Raw genomic sequence first — 20,444 nt, forward strand, 5'->3', positions numbered from 1 at the left:
TTATCTGGAGAGCTTTTAGTTATCCTGATCCCTAGGCCACATCTCTGATAAATTAATCAGAGCCCATGAGGTAAAATGTCATCATCAATATTTTAAAAAATTTACCAAGTGATTTTGGTCTGTAGCCAAGATTGAGAGCCCTAGCTGGTAGAGCTTGGTGAGTTTAGGTTCAGTTTCTTTGGCAGGAAATATTTATAGAGAGTGGTTCTATACTTTATTTGCAATCAGACAATTTCGAGAATGAAAGGGGGGTGCTATAATGATTACACAGAAGGAATAGTTTAAACTGGAATTGTTCTAGACAAATTAGGATTCATAGTCACTCCGTTAGATGGGGCTGTGAATTCTTATTGGATCATTCTAGGAGGTAACATAAGTGATGGTTCTACTTTTAGTGATACTAAATGGATCATTTGGTTTAGGTTCTGTCAGTGGGATCCAAACATAATTTATTTTTAACTTTTCACTTAATGGATTTATCAGCCAATGATAATTGTTGCCTGTATCCATTATTTCATTAGAAGAGTGATTTTTTTTGGTCATTTCTTTGGTATTTATTAACTGGAATTCTTTCATAAAGAATTCCCTCATCAATTATCTGGTTACCTTGTAATATAGTTTGTAAAGAAAAAGCAGTATAAATGCTTATTTTTTTCCCCTTTATCAATAATTTTCAGAAAAATGAATTGATGCCTGCCCTCACTACTCCCAAAGGTGAGGTTTGGGAGGGAATATCATTATGAACTCATGAGTTTTACCGTATGTGATACATTCTAATTTATCATAGTCATTACTTTTGGTGTTCAGTTTGTTGTATCTTTGATGCTTGGTGGTCTCTTATTTTCCTAAGGCTGCCAAAAAACTACCACATACTTGGTAGCTTAAAACATCAGAAATTATCTCACAGTTTTGGAGGCTAGAAGTCCAAAATCAAGACTCTAGGGAAGAATCTTTGCTTGTCTCTTCTATCTTCTTGTGGCTTGGTTGGTATTCCTTGACTTGTGGCGGCAAAACTCCTGTCTTTGCCTTCATCTTCCCATGGTCTTCTTTCTGCGTCTTCTTTTCTGTCTCTTAGGGTCTACCTTATTCCTGGATGTTCTCATCTCAAGATCCTCACCATAATTACCTCTCCAAAGATCTAGTCTGCTCACATTACTGTGGTTCTGGGTGGACATAAGTTTTGGGAGCCACAGCTTAATCCACTACAGTTCTTTTTTTGACCCCTAAAATTTCATTTACATCCCATATGCAAAATAAATTCATCTCATCCCAACATCCTCAAAAGTCTTGACCTATTACAGCATGAACTCTGTTTTTTTTTTTAGACGGAGTTTCACTCTCTCGCCCAGGCTGGAGTGCAGTGATGGAATCTCAGCTCACTGCAACCTCTGCCTCCTGGGTTCAAGCCGTTTTCCTGCCTCAGTCTCCGAAGTAGCTGGGACTACGGGAGCGTGCCGCCATGCCTGGCTAATTTTTTGTATTTTTAGTGGAGACAGGGTTTCACTATGTTAGTTAGGATGGGCTCCATCTCGTGACCTCGTGATCTGCCCACCTCAGCCTCCCAAAGTGCTGGGATTACAGGCGTGAGCCGCCATGCCCAGCTACAGCATGAACTCCAAAATCTCCAAATACTATAACCTCAAAAAGTTTGAAATCTCATTGTCTAAATCATCTAAATTAGGTAAGAGTATGGACTCGGCGTGATTCATTTGGGATAAAATTCTCCATCTGTGGACCTGTGAAACTGGAAAACAACTTATCTGCTTCCAAAATACAATGATGAGAGGATGAGACAGTTGTAAGATAGACATTCCCATTCAAAAGGAAGAAAATGGAAAGAATAAAGGATCCCCAGTTTCAAGCAAGTTCAAAACTCAGCAGGACAAATTTCTCTAGGTTTCAGGACCTGAGAATAATCCTCTGTGGCTTGATCCTCTGCCCTCTGGGCCCACGGAGGCTCTGTCTGCAGCTGATGTAGGCCTGTTTCTCCCGCATCCCCAACCCCAACTGTGCTGCTTGCCTTCAGTCATTTTTACTTTTCCCTGAAGGGGTGCACATGTTTGTATCTGAGTAGCGGTATTAGCCCATTTCTTGCCTATAAAATCCCAGAAGTTAGACACTTTAAAAAATTTTGTCCCATCCCTGTTCCTTTCAGTACAGGCTTACAGCATTTTTGTTGGTATGGTATTCTTTAAAACCTTGTCAGTCTCCTTACATATCAAGGGTATCCATATCATTAGATGAGAGGATTCTTCCCAGCTCCTTACTGATAACCCCATCTCCATTCCTCGTTTCTGTTGAGATGATTGATTGGATCCATGAGTCACACTGCTAGTATCTTCAGCATATGGTTGTCTAGCCACGTGGTCTGCTCTCTAGAACACACTTTTCTAACAGTGAATTTCCTAATTTCTGCATCCTTTGTATTCTGAATAATCTGAGAACCTCCCAATTAATCGTTGTTTCCTTTTGCTTAAAGTTCCTTCTTCAATTTATCTCATTCCTCTTGTATTTTACTATAAAGGAGGAACCAAGCTGTACCTTCAGCACTTTGCTTGGAAATCTCCTAGGCTAAATATTCAAGTTCATGGCTTCCAGATTCTCCTTTCTATCCAACAGTAGAACATAGTTCAGCTGCTTTATAACATAGATCAGCTTTCTTCCAGTTCCCAGTCACATATTCTTTATTTACTTCTGAGACAGCAACAGAAACATCCTTAACCAGAATATTAATATGAACCAAAATGTTCACGATTCTGTGTATGTATTCTGTAAGACTACAGAAGTTTTCTCTTAGTTGCTCATCATATCCTTCTAAACCCTAACCAGAATTGCCTTTGACATCAGTATTTCTACCACCATGTCTTTAAGGCAGTCTATACTTTTTTAAAATCATGCATCTCAAAACTCTTTCAGCCCATTACCCAATTTCAAAGCCCCCTTTACATTTTTTTCTTTCTCTCTTTTTCTTTCTTTTCTTTCTTTCTTTCTCTCTCTTTCTTCTTTCTTCCTTAATCTCTTTCTTCCTTCCTTCCTTCCTCCCTTCCCCCCTTCCCCCCTTCCCTTCCCTTCCCTTCCCTTCCTTCCTTCCTTCCTTCCCTTTTCCCTTTCTTTCTCTTTCTTTTTTTCTTTCTTTCTTTCTTTCTTTCTTTCTTTCTTTCTTTCTTTCTTTCTTTCTTCCTCCCTCTCTCTTCTCTCTGTCTCCCTCTCTCTCTCTTCTTTCTTTGTTTAAAAGTTTTTTAATAGAGATGGTGTTTTACCATGTTGCACAGGCTGATCTTGAACTCATGAGCTCAAGCAATCCTCACACCTTGGCCTCCCAAAGTGTTGGGACTACAGGCATAAGCCATCATGCCTGGCCCACCCACATTTTTAGATACTAAAACAGCACTCCACTTCCATGTACTAAAATCTGAATTAGTTTCCTAGGTTTGCCATAAGAAATTACCACAAAGTTGGTGGTTTAAAATTACAGAAATTCATCATCTCACAGTTCTGGAGGCTAAAAGTTTGAAATCAGGATGTTGGCAAGGCCATGCTTTCTCTGAAGCCTTTAGGGAAGAATTCTTCCTCCTCTCGTTGAGCCTGTGGTGGTCCCATGTGTTCCTTGATTTTTGGTAGATTACTCCAGTCTTTGCCTCTGTCTTTACATGGCATTATCTCTTTGTCTCTCTTGCCTTCATATCTGTCTCTTCTAAGGACACACTTCATTGGATTTAAGGCTCACTCTAATTCAGGATGATCTCATTTCAAAACCCTTACATTAACTATACCAGCAAAGAACTTTATTCCAAATAAAGTCATATTCTGAGGATCTGGGTGGACATATCTCTTGGGGACCACAATTTAACCCACAACATGGTCTTCAAGGTTGGCACCTCGATCCTTTTTAAAAATTGATTTTTTTATATTTAAAAAATTACCGGTTGGGCGCGGTGGCTCACACATGTAATCCCAGCATATTGAGAGGGCAATGCGGGTGGATCACAAGTTCAGGAGATCGAGACCAACACGATGAAACCCTGTCTCTACTAAAAATACAAAAAATTAGTCAGGTGTGGTGGCACATGCCTATAATCCCGGCTACTCGGGAGGCAGAGGCAGGAGAATCGCTTGAACCCAGGAGGCAGAGGTTGTAGTGAGCCAAGATCGTGCCACTGCACTCTAGCCTGGGTGACAGAGCGAGACTCCATCTCAAAAAAAAAAAAAATTACCTTAAGTTTAAAAAAATGTGTTAAAATGTACATAACAAAGTGCAGTAAGCCAGGCACAGGAGGACAAAAACTGCATCTTGTCACTTAATGTGGAATCTAAAACAATAGCACTCATAGAAGCAGAAAGTAGAATTATAGTTACCAGAGCATGGGGGATGGAAGGGAGGGACAGGAAGATATGAGGAGAAAGTTGTAGTTAGGTGGTGTAAATAAGTATTTAAGGTGATGGATATGCCAATTTGCTTGATTCAGTCATTCCACACTGTATACATACCTGTGTATCAAAACACCACTGTGTACCCCCTTAATTTTGTGCAATTATAACTTGTCAAAAAGCAAATCATATAATATATATAATATAACATTTACCATTTTAACAACTTTAAGTGTATAATTCAGTGGCATTAAGTACATAAACAATATTGTATAATCAGTACCATTATTTATTTCACCCACAATAGAAACTCTACACTTTATGCAGTAACTCTGCATGGTCCCTTGCCCCAGCATCTGGTAAACTTTAAATTACTTTCTGTGTCTATGAAGTTGCCTATTCTAGATATTTCATGTAAGTGGACTCATACAATATTATCCTTTGGTGTCTGACTTATTTCACTTAGCGTATTTTCAAGGTTCATCCAGTTATAGTATGTGTCAGAACTTCTCATTCCTTTTTATGGCTGCAAAATATTCCATGGTGTTCATATACATTTTGTTTATCCATTCAGCCATCAATAGACACCTTTTGGCTATTGTGAGTAATGTTGCTATAAACACTGGTATACAAGTATTTGTTTGAGTCCTTGCTTTCAATTCCTACTGGTATTGCGATGGTTTTGATGAGTTTCTTTTAAAATTCATGTTGAAATTTGATTCCCAATATGGCAGTATTAGGAGGTGGGGCCTAGTGGGAGGTGTTTGGATAATGGGGACACTGCCCTAATGAGTTGTTAACAAGCAGGGTTCCACCTTTTGTGTGTCTCTTTGCCCCCTTGCCTTTCTGCTTTTCCATGCTGTGGTGCAGCACATGGCCCTCACCAAAAGCTAAGCAGACACCAGTGCCATGCTTTTGGACTTCCCATCCACCAGAATTGTGAGCTACATAAACCTCTTTTCTTTATAAATTACTCAACCTCAAGTATTCTGTTACAGCAAGACTAAACAGACTAGTACAGGTATGTACCTAGGAGTGGATTTGCTGGGTTATATAGGAATTCTGTTTATCCTTATTTATTTATTTATTCATTTTTTGAGACAGGGTCTCACTTTGTTTCCCAGGCTGGAGTGCAGTGGTGTGATCATGGCTCATGCAGCCTCTACCTCCCTGGTTTAAGCTGTCCTCCCACCTCAGCCCCACAAGTAGCTGGGACTACAGATGTGCAACACTATGCCCAGCTAATTTTAGTTTTTCTTATAGAGACGGGGTTTGGCCATGTTACCAAGGCTGGTCTTGAACTCCTGAGCTCAAGCAATGCACCTGCCTTGGCATCTCAGAGTGCTGGGATTACAAGTGTGAGCCACCATGCGCAGCCTGTGTTTATCTTTTTGAGGAACCTTTTGCACTGGGGCTATAGCATTTTCCATTTGCACCAGCAGTGCTTGAGGATTCCAGCTTTTCTACATCCTTGCCAATACTTGTTATTTTCTGTGGTTTTTTTTTTTTTTTTTTTTTGAGACAGAGTGTTACTCCATCACCCAGGCTGGAGTGCAGTGGTGCCATCTCACCTCACTGTAACCTCCACCCTTCACCTTCTGGGTTCAGGTGATTCTTCTGCCTCAGCCTCCCAAGTAGCTGGGATTACAGGTATGTGCCATCATGCCTGGCTAATTTTTTTTTTTTTTTTTTTGTACTTTTAGTAGAGATGAGGTTTCACTGTGTTGGCCAGACTGGTCGTGAACTTCTGACCTCAAGCGATCTACCTACCTCGACCTTTCAAAGTCTTTTATTTTTGGTTAATAACTGTCCTAGTGGGTGTGAAGTGGTATCTTTTTTTTTTTTTTTTTTTTTTTGAGATGGAGTCTTGCTCAGTCACCCAATCTCAGCTCACTGCAAGCTCCACTTCCTGGGTTCACGCCATTCTCCTGCCTCAGCCTCCCGAGTACCTGGGACTACAGGCGCCCACCACCACGCCCGGCCAATTTTTTTGTATTTTTAGTAGAGACAGATTTCACCATGTTAGCCAAGATGGTCTTGATCTCCTGACGTCGTGATCCACTCGCCTCAGCCTCCCAAAGTGCTGGGATTACAGGCGTGAGCCACCACGCCTGGCCTTGAAGTGGTATCTTATTGTGACTTGGATTTGAATTTTTCCAGTTACTAATGATGCTGAACATTTTTTCATGTGTTTATTGGCCTTTTGTGTATGTTTTCTGGAGAAACGTTATTTAAGTCCTTTGTGCATTTTTTAAATTGGTTTGCTTGTCTTTTTGTTGTTGAGTTTTAGGAATTGTTTTTATATTCTAAATATTAAACTCTTATCACATAAATAATTTACAAATATTTTTTCCCATTCTGTAGATTGTCTTTTCACCCTCATGATAGTGGCCCTCATGCACAAAAGTTTTAAATTTTAGTGAAATCCAATTTGTGTTTTTCTTTTGTAGCTTACGCTTTTGATATCATATTTAAGATGCTATTGCCAGATCTAAGTTCATGTAGATTTTTCCCTATGTTTTCTTCTAAGAGTTTTAGTGTTTAGGTCTTTAATTTAGGTCTTTAATCCATCTTGAGTTAATTTTTGTTTATGGTACAAAGTAAGTGTCCAATTTCAATCTTTTGTGTATGAATATCCAGTTTTCATAGCACCTTTTGTTGAAAAGCCTGTTCTTTCCCCATTGAGGAAAGTCCTGGGAACTTTGCTGAAAGTCAGTTGACCATCGTATCAGTCAGTTTGGGCTGTCGTAACACCGTATCATAGTCTGGGTGGCTTAAACAACAAATTTATTTCTTACATTTCAGGAGGCTGGGAAGTCCAAGATCAAAGTGCCCACAGGTAGGTTTTATTTTCAGGCCTTTTCTCTTGGCTTGTAGGTAGCTACTGCCTTGCTCTGTGCTCATGTGATTTCTTAGTGTTTGTGAGGTGAGAGAGAGTGTAAGCTTTCTGGTGTTTCTTCTTAGAAGGTCATTAACCGCATCATGAGAGCTCCACTCTCACTACCTCATCTAGCTGATTACCTTTTAAAGTCCCCCTCTCCAAATATTATTACATGGGGTGTTAAGGCTTCAACATATGAATCTGAGGAGGGGGAGGGATACAAACATTCAGACCATAACAACGACAAATGCGAGAGTTTATTTCTAGACTTTCAGTTCTGTTCTATTTGTCTATATGCCTGTTCTTGTGTCAGTACTACACTGTTTTGATTACTGTAGCTTTGTAGTAGGTTTGAAATTAGGAAGTAGGAGTCCTCAAGGTTTTTTTTTCGAGATTGTTTTGGCTATTTGGGGTGTGTTGAAATTTCACGTGAAATTTAGGATGGTTTTTTCCTGTTTCTGAAAAAAGTTATTAGGATTTTGACAGGGATCAAAATTGAATTTGTAAATCAACAGTAGTTACTGTCATCTTAATGTTAAGTCTTCTGGTCTGTGAACATGGGATGTCTTTCCATTTATTTTGGTCTTCTTTTATTTCTTTCAGCAATGTTTTGTATAGGTTTTTTAGTGTACAAGTCTTGTGCTTCCTTGGTTAAATTTTTCTCAAGTATCAATTAGTATAATCTACCACATTAGTAGAATGAAGGAAAAAAAGAACTCACTACAGTCTGTCCTTTGTATCGGTGAGTTCCACATCTGCAGATTCAACCAACTGCAGATCAAAAATATTTGGAAAAAAAATAAAAGGTAATACAAATTTATTCCTTAATCAAGGACCAGACAAAAAAAATACAAAATTTAAAAATAGAGTATAACAACTGTTTGCATAGTATTTGCATTGTATTCGGTGTTTTAAGTAATCTAGAGATGATTTAAGTTGTATAGGAGGATATGTGTAGGTTATATGCAAATACTGTATATAAGGGACTTGAGCATTCAAGGATTTTGGTATCTTTGGGGGTCCAGGGTCCAGTCCCCCACAGATACTGAGGAATAACTACATCATCTCAGTTGATGCAGAGAAAGCATTAAAGAAAAGCTAACATCCTTTCCTTTGTAAAAGCACTTTAATAAACTAGGAAAAGAGGGGAGTTTCCTCAGCATGATAAAGGCTACCCATGAAAAATCATTGCTTACATCATATTCAGTGGTGAAAGACTGAGAGATTTTATCCTCACATCAGGAACAAGATGAGGATGCCTTCTTTCACCTTGTCTATTCAGTGTAGTATTAGAAGTTCTAGCCAGAAGTTAAGCAAGAAAAAGGAAATAAAAAGCATTCAAATTGGAAAGGAAGAAGTAAAACTATCTCTATTTAAAGATGACATGATCTTATACGTAGAATACCCTTAAAGTTACGCCAGAAACAAAACTGTGCAAGTTAGTAAGAAATTCAGCAAAGTTGCAGGATACAGCATCAACACACAAAAGTCAGTTGTATTTATATACACTCTAAATGAACAATCCCAAAAAGAAATTTTAAGAAAACAATTTCATTTACATTAGAGTCAGGAAGAAAAAAATACTGAAACACCTGTGTCCCTTTGACTTAACTCCAGTAGTCCTTGAAAGATTCCTCCCTGTCCGCCAAAAAAATAGAACCAGGCTCATCTGTACATATACTACTTCAGACCTGGAATTAACCTGTTTTGCAAGAAGCCTCAGTACCTTTCCGTGGAAAATGGTATCTGGAGACCACAGCCTGAACTCAGACAAGCTTTTTGAAGTTAGAATCTTTATGAGACGGTATAAGTTGCTTATTTCCCATTCACTCCTGAGCCTGCCTACCTCTGTCTGCCATTTTTTTTTTTTTTTAAGAGGCAGGATCTTACTTTGTTGCCCAGGTTGGAATGCAGTGGTATGATCACGGCTCACTGAAGGCTTGACCTTCTGGGCTCAAGCGATCCTCCCACCTCACCCACCTGAGCAGCTAGGACCACAGACAATACCCCCGTGCCTGGCTATTTAAATAATTTTTTTTTTTTTTTTTTGTAGAGACAGGGTCTCCATATGTTGTCCAGGCTGGTCTTGAACTCCTGGGCTCAAGCAGTCCTCCACCTCTGCCTCCCAAAGATTATAGGTGTGAACCACCCTGCCTAGCCCTAGCTTATCTTTCTGTTTTGGCACTGAAATTCTTCTCTTTAAGAACACTGAAATGATCTAATAATCACCAAATCTAATGGATGCTTTTCAGAGATTATTTTATTTGACTTTTCTTAGATCTTTATTTGACCTTTCTTAGTTCTGTTGCCCTTCCTTCCTCAACTTTTTCCTTGTTTTATGAGATGGCATTCTCATGGTTCTTCTCTCGAATTGCTCTTTTTGCTGCTCAATAAGTGTTATTCCCTCAGCTTGTATTTTCTTGGGCAATCTCTTCTACAGCAGTGGTTTTACTTAATTATTTTTTTACTTAATATTTTTTAATGTCTTCTTTTATTTCTTTCAGCAATGTTTTGTATAGGTCTTTTAGTGTACAAGTCTTGTGCTTGTACCAAAGAGATGGGGTCTTGCTATATTGCCCAGGCTGACCTTGAACTCCTGGCCTCAAGTGATCCTCCTTCCTTGGCCTCCCAAAGTGCTGGGATTACAGGCATCAGCCACTGGCTTATAGTAGTAGTTTTAGGATCTACCCATTAAGTACATTATGTGATTTCCATTTTACTTCTTTGCTTCTGTTTTTGTCTTTAAAACTAAAAATCTTGTGTTTTTGCTGTCACACAAATACTGCAAATTCAGTATGTCTACAACTGAACTCCTACTTCCTTCTTCCCTGCCAATTACTTACACACCTAGTGCTCTCCCCTTCTCAACTTGTTATTTTTCCTATTTATTTATTTTATTTTTATTTTTATTTTATTTTATTTTTGGGGGAACAGAGTCTCACTCTGTCACCCAGACTGGAGTACAGTGATGCGATCTCGGCTCACTGCAACCTCCATCTCCCGGGTTCAAGCAATTCTCCTGCCTTAGCCTCCCATGTAGCTGGGATTACAGGCATGTGCCACCACGCCTGGCTAATTTTTCTATTTTTAGTAAAGACGGGGTTTCACCATGTTGGTCAGGCTGGTCTCAAACTCCTGACCTCGTGTTCTGCCTGCCTTGGCCTCCCAAAATGCTGGTATTACAGACATGAGCCACCACTCCCGGCCTATTTTTATTTTTATTTTAGAGACAGTCTTGCTATGTTGCCCAGGATGGAATGCAGTGGCAAGATCATAGCCCTCTGCAGCCCCAGTCTGTTATTCTTCACGTATTATCTCTATTAGTTACTGGCTTCTAGTCACCCAACTTAGAAACCTGTGAGTCATCTTTTGTTTCTTCCCTTTCCCTTACTATTTAGTTTAAATTGCTAAATCTTGTTGATACTACTTCAGGTATGATTTTAAAAACATTTTTGATTTTCTACTGCCACCACCTTAGTTCTGGCACTCATTTTGCATGTTTTGTTTTTTGACTTTCCCTGCTTTTACAAGTCTTCTTTTCGCACTCGTTTCTTTACTGTTTCCTCTACCCCATTCATTTTTACACATTGGAGACAGATTTTTCTTCTACAATGAAAACGTGTTTATCTCTGAGGTAACAAGTTGGCTCCCTTATTATTCCAGTTCTCTAAGGTGGTTACTGGTCAGAGTTTTTTCCTGTGGCGAAAGGCAGCGTTCCTTACAGCCCTGACTCCTATCAGAAATTTACTTTTTCTTTGTGGGAGAGTTTATTTCTGAATGTCTTTGCTACTATCATGCTAGCTTTGGTAGAGGCCCTGCTCGTGCCCCCAGCCTCTGTGGCGACAGAATCTTTGCCTAATTCCACCCAGCACAGCTGAGACCAGGCTGTGATTATTTTAAAACAGACTTTATTAAAACTTAGTATAATAGGGAATTGCAGAACAAATATGTATGTATTTATATATGTATTATGTGTGGCTGATCTAGGAGAAATAGGCAGCATCTACTTGCTGAGCTTTCAATTGTCTCATGGTGAGCAGAGGGCATCTTTTCTTTGAAACTTGAAAGCAGGTTGAAATCTGGGGGAAATAACTTATTTTTTTCCCCTTTCTTCCAAAGACCTTATTTCATGACCTATAATTTGTGTCCTGGCTGACTAACATTGGGAATATCAGTTCACTTTAGGAGATGCAGTCTCCTTCCTGCTCAGATTTATTGTTACTCTGTCTCTAGTAGAACAAATAGAACATTAGTATAGGAGAGATTCATTCATTGAACAAATACTTAGGACGTGTCAGACATGGTTCCAAGTGCTGGACAAAGAATAATAAGGAAGTTAAGGTTTGTGCTAGTGGTGGGGGTGAGATAGAAAATAAAAAAGAAATAGAGAAAATAATTTTAGGTAGTGAAGAAAACAGGAGAGCATAAGATAATATGATAGTGATTGCGGTAGGAAGAATAGATAATTCTCTGAGCATGTTGGTTTTTGTGTATGATCTAAAGAGTATGATCTCTTAAAAAGATTCTTTTGGCTCCTGTGTATGAGATGAACTTCAGGGAGCAAGATGGGAAACAGAGGATCAGTTAGGAAGCTATTGGTATAATTCAGGTATGAAAGTAATCACTGGAGTAGGGTGTAGGTGATGAAAATTGGTTGGGATGTATTTTGGAGGTACAGTCAATAGGACTTGTTGATAAATGTAGCGAAACAAAGAAGACCACTAACCCCTAGATAGCAGGGTTAGTGCTGGATAGTTGGTGGCACCATTAATTGAGATAGGAAAACTGGGGGAAGAATACACAGTGGTCGGGATGAAGGAGGAAGCTATTATTTCCTTACTTTAGATCACTCCAGTGGTTTAAAAATTGGTGATTACTTAACACCTACAGTGTAGTCTGAATCAGGGTTCTCAACGTCGGCACTGTTGGCATTATGGACCAGGTAATTCTTTGTTGTGGGGTATTGTCTTGTGCACTGTGGAATATTCAGCGTCTTACTTAACCCACTATCAACTAAGATGTCAGTAGCACTGCCCCACTAGTTGTGGTAACTAAAAATATCTCTAGACATTACAAGTATCTTCTGGGGAACAAAATTGCCCCTGGTTGAATACCACTGGTCCAGATACTTTTACCATATATCCTAAAGACCTTTTTAGATTATTGTATTCTATGTACAATAGCTGCTTTTCATACCATTCACTGATATAAATTATGATAATATATCATAGTGATTGACTTGCCAGTTTTCTTTTTCTTTTCTTGGATCAATCACATCAGAATTATCTGTATTTTCCTTTGTCACAGCCCTTATTTCTTTTACTCATATATCTTTTTGTAAACTGCCTCAAATTCATTGTGGAAAGAGTTAAATTTGAAAAACTATATATATGAAGAAATTAGGCCCAACAGATCAAAGAATATGATTAGTTAAGTATGTTCCATTATTAAATGGAAAGAACATTACTACATCTACCAAGAAACAACATTTTCTAGTCCTGATTCTAAAGGTAATTTCAGATGTGATTCTTCACTGAGTAATGTCTTCAGTAATGTTTTCTTTTTAACAGAAAAATTCAGCCTGAATTTCTTGTCTATGGGTTTTTATATAAACATGTTTTCATTTTTCTTGGGTAAAAAGGAGTAGGATTACTGGATCATATAAATACTGTATGTCTTCTTATGTTGTGTTTTGAGAGTTCTTTATATATTTTGGATACACATCCTTTATTAATGTTTTGAAAATATTTCCCCCCGTTGATGGCTTGTCTTCACTTTCTTTTCTTTGCAGAAATAGGGTGCCGGGTCTTGCTTCGTTGCCTAGGCTGGTCTCATATTTCTGGCCTGAAGCGACCCTCTCACATCAGCTTCAGGTGTGAGCCACCGCGCCCGGCCAAAAAAAAAGTCTATTTTTAAAAAACCTATAGGCAAATGTTTATAGTGATTTTATTCATAATCACCAAAAACTAGAAATGACATAAATATCTTTCAACTGATGAATAACCAAACTCAGCATATCCGTACTGCCATATGGATAGAGCAGAAATTTTTTATTTTGATGAAGTCTACCTTATTAAATTTTTTCTTTTATGGATTATGCTTTTTGTGTCATATCTAACTTCTGTGCCTTTTAGCATTTTATTTTTTTTCTGTCTCCAGATGTCTTTCTACCTGTTCTTCCTTCAAGAACCAGCTTTCTCTTTCTTTTCCCCTTTGTCTCCAGACATAGCTACAGTTATTAGCAATAATAGTAGTGGTAGTGATTGTTACTTTTTTTTTTTTTTTTTTTGAGACAGAGTTTCACTCTTGTCACCCTGGTTGGAGTGCAATGGTGCGATCTCAGCTCACTGCAACCTATGCCCCTGAGTTCGAGCGATTCTCATGCCTCAGCCTCCCAAGTAACTGGGATTACAGGTGCCTGCCACCGCACCTGTCTAGTTTTGGTATTTTTAGTAGATACAGGGTTTCACCATGTGTTGGCCAGGCTGGTCTCGAACGCCTGACCTCAGGTGATCTACTTGGCCTCCCAAAGTGCTGGGATTACAGGCGTGAGCCACTGTGCCTGGCCATGATTGTTACTATTTAGCAGGCCCTTTTTGCACCACATTCCCGCTTTGATACCATAGTATTTTTATTTGAGTCTTGCAAGTAAAGACTATTCTAAAGTTAGTTGGGAACTGAAGCCCAAGATAGAGATTGAGGCGAGTGAATATACACACAGACATTCAGACGCACAAATTTAATTTTCTAGAAATCAGCAGATAGATAGCATCAGAAGACCTAAGAGAAAGCATATCTTGGTTTAGTCTTGTGTTTTTGTTTTAGTTTTAGACACAGGGTGTTGGTATGTTGCCCAGACTGGAACACAGTAGCTATTCACAGGCGCGACCCCACTATTGATCAGCATGGGAGTTTTGAACTGCTCCATTTCTGACCTGAGCCGGTTCACTCCTCCTTAGGTAACCTGGTGGTCTCCTGCACTTGGGAGGTTACCGTATTGATGTCTACCATTGTGCAGACACCCAACTGGCATAGCTAGCACACTATAGCCCAGAACTCCTGGGCTCAAGTGATCCTCCTGCCTCAGCCTCCCGAGTAGCTGGGGCTATAGGCATATGCCACGTCGTGCAGCGGTTTAGTTGGTTTTTTTGAGACAGAGTCTCACTCTGTTGCCGAGCATGGTGGCAGGCACAATGGCATGATCTCAGGCCGCTGCAACCTCCGCCTTCTGGATTCAAGCAATTCTCCTGCCTCACCCTCCTGAATAGCTGGGATTTCAGGCACCTGCCACCATACCCAGCTAATTTTTTTGTATTTTTAGTAGAGACGGGGTTTCACCATATTAGCCAGGCTGACCTCTAACTCCTAACCTCAGGTGGTCCACTCGTCTCGGCCTCCCAAAGTGTTGGGATTACAGGCGTGAGCCACCACGCCCTGCGGTTTAGTTGTTTTTGATTAATAATGTGCTTCAGAACCCCCAGGGGAGTTCCCCCATTTCCCCACCGCCTTCCCGCCTTTACAATATGAAAATGCCCAGGCCCTATCTATTCTAGACCTTCTGAAATAGACCATGAGGAAGAAGGTGAGGTATTGTAGAGTAGGTACTGCTACCATAATAGAATTGTGTCTGTGATACCATTAACATTTTTTTTTTTTTTTTTTTTTGAGACAGGTTCCTGCTCCGTCACCCAGGCTGTCGTATGGTGGCATGATCATGACTTTCTACAGCCTAATCCTCAGGCTCAAGCAACCCTCCCACCTCAGCCTCCTGAGTAGCTGGGACTATAGGCGCCTGCCACCGTGCTCAGCTAATTTTTTTTCTATTTTTTGTAGAGACAGGGTCTTCCTATGTTACTTAGGCTGGTCTCAAAGTCCTGGGCTCAAATGATCCTCCTGCCTCAGCCTCCCCAAGTGCTAGGACTACAGGTGCAAACCACCATACCGTGCCATTAACGTGGTTTTTGTTCTTGTTTTTGAGACGGAGTCTCGCTCTGTCGCCAAGGCTGGAGTGCAGTGGCAGGATCTTGGCTCACTGCAACCTGTGCCTCCTGGGTTCAAGCGATTCTACTGCCTCCGCCTCCTGAGTAGCTGAGATTATAGGCAACACGCCACCACACCTGGCTAATATTTGTATTTTTAGTAGAGACTAGGGGTTTCGCCATGTTGGTCAGGCTATTGTTGAACTGACTTCAAGTGATCCACATGCCTTGGCCTCCCAAAGTACTAAAATTACAGGCGTGAGCCCCTGCGCCCGGCGGTTTTTTTTTTTTTTTTTGAATGGATTAAATGGGAATACAGATAGTATCTAATTCTGTTTCAGTAGGTTTCGATAGGTTAGCGCACATGAAATACCTAGCATATACTAGGTGGTAATTTCTTGAAGCCAAAGAGAAAGAGTAGAAGTCAAGGGCAGTGTCATGGGAGCCCTGGAGGTCAATGCTAGGAAGTGGGAATAAACATACTCTTTCTTAGCCTTCCATTCTGTGGAACACTTGAATTATTTAAGAATCAGGCCAGGCGCGGTGGCTCACACCTGTAATCCCAGCACTTTGGGAGGCCAAGGCGGGCAGATCACGAGGTCAGGAGATCGAGACCATCCTGGCTAATACAGTGAAACCCCGTCTCTACTAAAAATACAAAAAATTAGCTGGGCATGGTGGCATGCGCCTGCAGTCCCAGCTACTTGGGAGGCTGAGGCAGGAGAATTGCTTGAACCCAGGAGGCGGAGGTTGCAGTGAGCCAAGATTGCGCCACTGCACTCCAGCCTGGGTGACAGAGTGAGACACTGTCTCAAAGAAAAAAAAAAAAGGATTCAAAATGTTTGTTCCAATTATTCTTTCATTCAGTCTTTTCTCTTGAAATTGACTGTGGCATATCATAACTTCCTTCTTTATATGATCTTTTCATAGAATGTGTGAAAACTCTGGGACTTGGAAAAAAATAGAGTGGTATATCATGTTCCTGGATGGAAAAACTCAATATTATAAAAATATGCGTTCCATAAAATTAATTAAAATTAATATTATTACATTAAGTATCCTAGTAGGGGTTTAAAAAATTATTCTATTTGATGATAGATGGGGCAGAATAATATGTGAAAGGCAAGACAATCTTGAATTAGAAGAATTATGAAGGCAGAGAGCAGTAGGGGAATATAGAACCTTGTTCTATAGTAGGGTCTTAAATATGATACTTGTGTGGGAATGCTGAATTGTTACAAATAGACAGATTCGTATCTATATAACAGTAGAGTATATAGATCATGTTTGGATGGTCTACTGGCCATTTTGGGGAAAAAGTTAGATCTTTTTCTTATTCCAAATGCCAATACAGATCCTATTTGGATTCAATATATGAATATAAGAAAATGAAACTTAATAAAGTACTGAAAGAAAATGTAGGTAAATATTTCGGGATGATACCCTTTCCAAGCGTAAACAAAAAAAATTAAAAGAATGAGATTTGACTACATTGAAAACATTGTCACATTTTGAAAAAGGTAAATGTCTTTGAAATATCAGAGAACTGACTTTTCAGAACAAGGTATTGAACAGATAAAAACAATAGATAACCACTTGAGTCATTTCAGATTCCACTGTGCTCCACATCCCTAATTTCTATTCCAGTCACCATTCATGCTTTCATTCAACAAGTGTTTGAGTGCCTATTATGCATGAGGAATCATTGTAGGTACAGAGGATACAGTAATGAATAAAATGGAGAAAATCTCTGCTCTATGGAATTTACATTCCAGGGATGTGGTGGGAATAACTGCTAAACAAATAATTAATGTAGAACATTTTAAGTAAAACATTTCTATAGAGGAAGATGACAATAGAGATGTAGTGTACTTTGGTGGAGAGGGTATTACAATTCTGAACAGTGGCAATTGAGCAAAGATCTGAAAGAAATGAGAAGTCATATGGGTATCTGATAGGAGGAACATTCCAGGTAGAAGGAACAGCAAGGGCAAAGATTATGTGGCAGGAGAGTGTTGTATATGTTTTGTGAACATCAAAGAGGCAGCATAGAGGCCGTAGCTGAACATGAGTGAGCAAGGTGGTGAATAACAGGAGGTGAGATCAGGGGAATAACAGGTTATAGATAATGTAGGGCCTTTTAAGGTCAGATAATTTGTTGTGGGGGCTGTTGTGTACATTGTAGGACATTTAAGCATCCCTGGTTTCTATCTACTAGATTTCAACAGCACCCCCAAGTTTTGACAACCAAAACTGCCTCCAGACATTGCCAAATTTTCTAGATTTGGGGAGCAAAATTGCCTTGGTTAAGAACCACAGATCTGCTAAATGGGTACTTATTCCTTTGGGGAAGACTTGGAGGAAGATTTATGGTATATACTTGCAGTAATGGTGCAGAGTCCTTCCTCAAGAGGACCCAGTCTGTCCTCAGTCAAGAGTCTCTGGCTGGGCCTGTGAATTGACTAGGTTTGGAAACTGGGAAAATGCCCATGACTTGCATTGTGATAACTCAAGTTGGGTTTTGGCCACCAGATTTAGACATTTTTTCTGTTATATAGATTAAACTGCCCATCTATTTCATTCCTAGGAACATCGTGATCAATTAGCCACTGCCAAAGATCCCTGCTGGCCAAAACATTCTGATTACCGGTATGTCCCTGCTGTCCTTATCTTTGGGGTTAAATAGTGCCATTTGGCCTCTGCTACTTTGGTATCCCATTATCCTTGGTGAAATCAAGGAGCCCATCTCAGTGTGGCATTTTCTGCAGTTATCCCTGACCTACAAAGGAGAACAGCCACAGGACTTTTCAAAGATATGAGTGTTCCCCTTACTAACAGAACGACCCCTGGGCCTTCTCAGGGAATGTAGTTGGGTGGTAGGTGTGCAGGTTGCAGAAGTTGAGTCCACTTCAGGATTCCCTCTTCCAGATAATGCCAGGGAAATCTACTGTCTCAGTCTTACTAAATGTAGACTATTGTTAAGTTTCAGTCAGCAACCAGAGAAGCCACTAGAGATACCTCCATCTACACAAGCTAACATATTCAATTCAGAATCTGTATTACGTGCACCTCATATCAGTAAATTCTAACCACCTTAGTGTAATATCCTGAGACTCTGTTTTCACATGTGCCCCAGATTTCTCCTTTTATATATTAGCAAAATCTTGGAATTTTTTGGCCTGTAAAGCTGTTTCCATTGTGTGTACCTGTCCCCCCTACAACATGCTGAGATTTGACCCTAGTTATGGCTCTAGTGATGCTGGGTTAGCTGTGGTTGGTTTTGAGGAGAATGAACGTCCTCCTGTAGGGCATCTGTTGCACATAAGGATATCACATGATTTTCCAGCAAAAGAAGGGTATTCTTTTTAGATACAGAGGGCAAGTGGAAGTTTGAAATTGTCAGTTTCATTCTGATCCAACCAGATATTCCCATTTGAAGTTTCAAGGTCTCATTATTTCCCAGTAATTGTTCTAACCTTTTCTTTCTTTCTTTCTTTCTTTCTTTCTTTCTTTCTTTCTTTCTTTCTTTCTTTCTTTCTTTCTTTCTTTCTTTCTTTCTTTCTCCTTCCTTCCTTCCTTCCTTCCTTCCTTCCTTCCTCTTTCTTTCTTTTTTTTTTTTTTTTTTTTTGATGGGAGTTTCGCTCTTATTGCCCAGGCTGGAGCACTGTGACGCCATCTTGGCTCACTGCAACCTCCACCCCCCGGGTTTAGGCGATTCTCCTGCCTCAGTCCCCTGAGTAGCTGGGATTACAGGCGTGCGCCACCACACCCTGCTAACGTTTGCATTTTTAGTAGAGACGGAGTTTCACCATGTTGGTCAGGCTGGTCTTGAACTCCTGACCTCAGGTGATCCACCTGCCCTGGCCTCCCAAAGTGCTGGGATTACAAGTGTGAGCCACTGCGCCCGGCCTCAGCCTGCTCTTACTTTTTTTTTTTTTTTTTTTTGAGATGGAGTCTCGTTCTGTCTGCTCTTACTTTCACGCAATAAACTTGGCGAGACTGAATTCAACTAATTTTGTAATTCAGTTTGCACAATTAAATTTTGCATTTGATTTTCAGCAATATCAACCTGTGGTTATATAAGAATTAAGATTATTAATACAAAAATGAGCCAGGCATGGTGGCCTACACCTGAGTCTGAGATGGGAGGATGGTTTGAGCCTGGGAGGCAGAGGTTGCTGTGAGCCAAGGTTGCAGTGAGCCAAGATCATACCACTGCACTCCAGCCTGGGTGCTTGTCACAGAAAAAAAAAAAGTGTATATATGTGTGTGTGTGTGTATATATATATATATATTTAAGGTTATCTTGAAAGGTCTCTCTTTCTCTGACTGTGACTTGAGCTGACTTAATGGACCTGAACTTGTTATTTTCATCAGAAATGCACAAGAGCAGTTAGAGAATTCATCTCACATAACAGAGTTTGTAGCCATCATTACTGCTTTACTAGTTAAGTGCAACAGCCATTTGGGTTCCCAAGGAACTTGCTTTAGTTGGCATTTCATCATCACCAACCACAGGTGATAGCCTGTGATGCCCCTGCATATGTGGGATTATTACCAAACTAGTTCCTGCTTGAGCCCTGTACTCAAGCCTAAGGACACAATGAAAACCAATTCCGAATCCCATCTTTGTGTGCCTGTCTCCTATGACCGCTGCCACTACCAGTCCTGTATCAGAGGACAGAAACCACACAGTAATTTTAATATGGAAAGTTTAACATAAAGAATTATTTACCATTAATGGGAAATTAACTCTAAGGCATAAAGAGAACGCTAAAGATACAGGATAACAGTAGAGGGAGTGGCCACTACCTCTGGGTCTGAGGCAAACTAACAAGGATGGAATAAATCTGGATGACGACCAGCCCACCAGCTTCAAGGCTGAGATTCAGATCTTGTTGGAGAAGATGTGGTCCACTGGATGCTGGAAACATTTGAGGTGGGGCAGGCTTTTGCTGGCACTTAAAAAATGCCCCCCTGGGGTACTAATAAAAGTCAGTAGGATGGTGAGTCCCTCATCTCTACGAAAAATTAAAATATTAGCTGGACATACTGGTGTGCACCTATGGTCCCAGCTACTTGGGAGGCTGAAGTGGAAGGATTGCTTGAGCCCAGGAGATCAAGGCTGCAGTGCACTCACTGTGTTTGTACCACTGCACTCCAGCCTGGGCAACAGAGGATACTGTGTCTCAAAGTCACTAGGAAGCCCCTTGCTG

The 20,444-nt window shown here is 40.1% G+C and overlaps 1 protein-coding gene across 8 annotated transcripts in view; it reads left to right on the top strand.

Annotated features, from left to right (window-relative positions):
• ZMYM4 (zinc finger MYM-type containing 4) overlaps positions 1-20,444 on the top strand; it is a 146,131-nt gene that overhangs the window by 8,436 nt on the left and 117,251 nt on the right. For 3 of the 8 annotated variants that reach the window (XM_032160210.2, XM_032160208.2, XM_032160215.2), the window contains exon 2: positions 17,816-17,877. The exons of 3 other annotated variants lie outside the window; for them this stretch is intronic. The gene's annotated coding sequence lies outside the window, so the exon portion shown is untranslated. Of the gene's footprint in view, positions 1-7,173; positions 7,208-17,815; positions 17,878-20,444 lie in introns of those variants that run through there. 2 more of the 8 variants (XM_032160209.2, XM_032160212.2) reach the window with 2 other exon arrangements.

This window comes from Hylobates moloch, unplaced genomic scaffold (assembly GCF_009828535.3).
Source record: "Hylobates moloch isolate HMO894 unplaced genomic scaffold, HMol_V3 SCAFFOLD_8, whole genome shotgun sequence".
Taxonomy (NCBI): Eukaryota; Metazoa; Chordata; class Mammalia; order Primates; family Hylobatidae; genus Hylobates; species Hylobates moloch.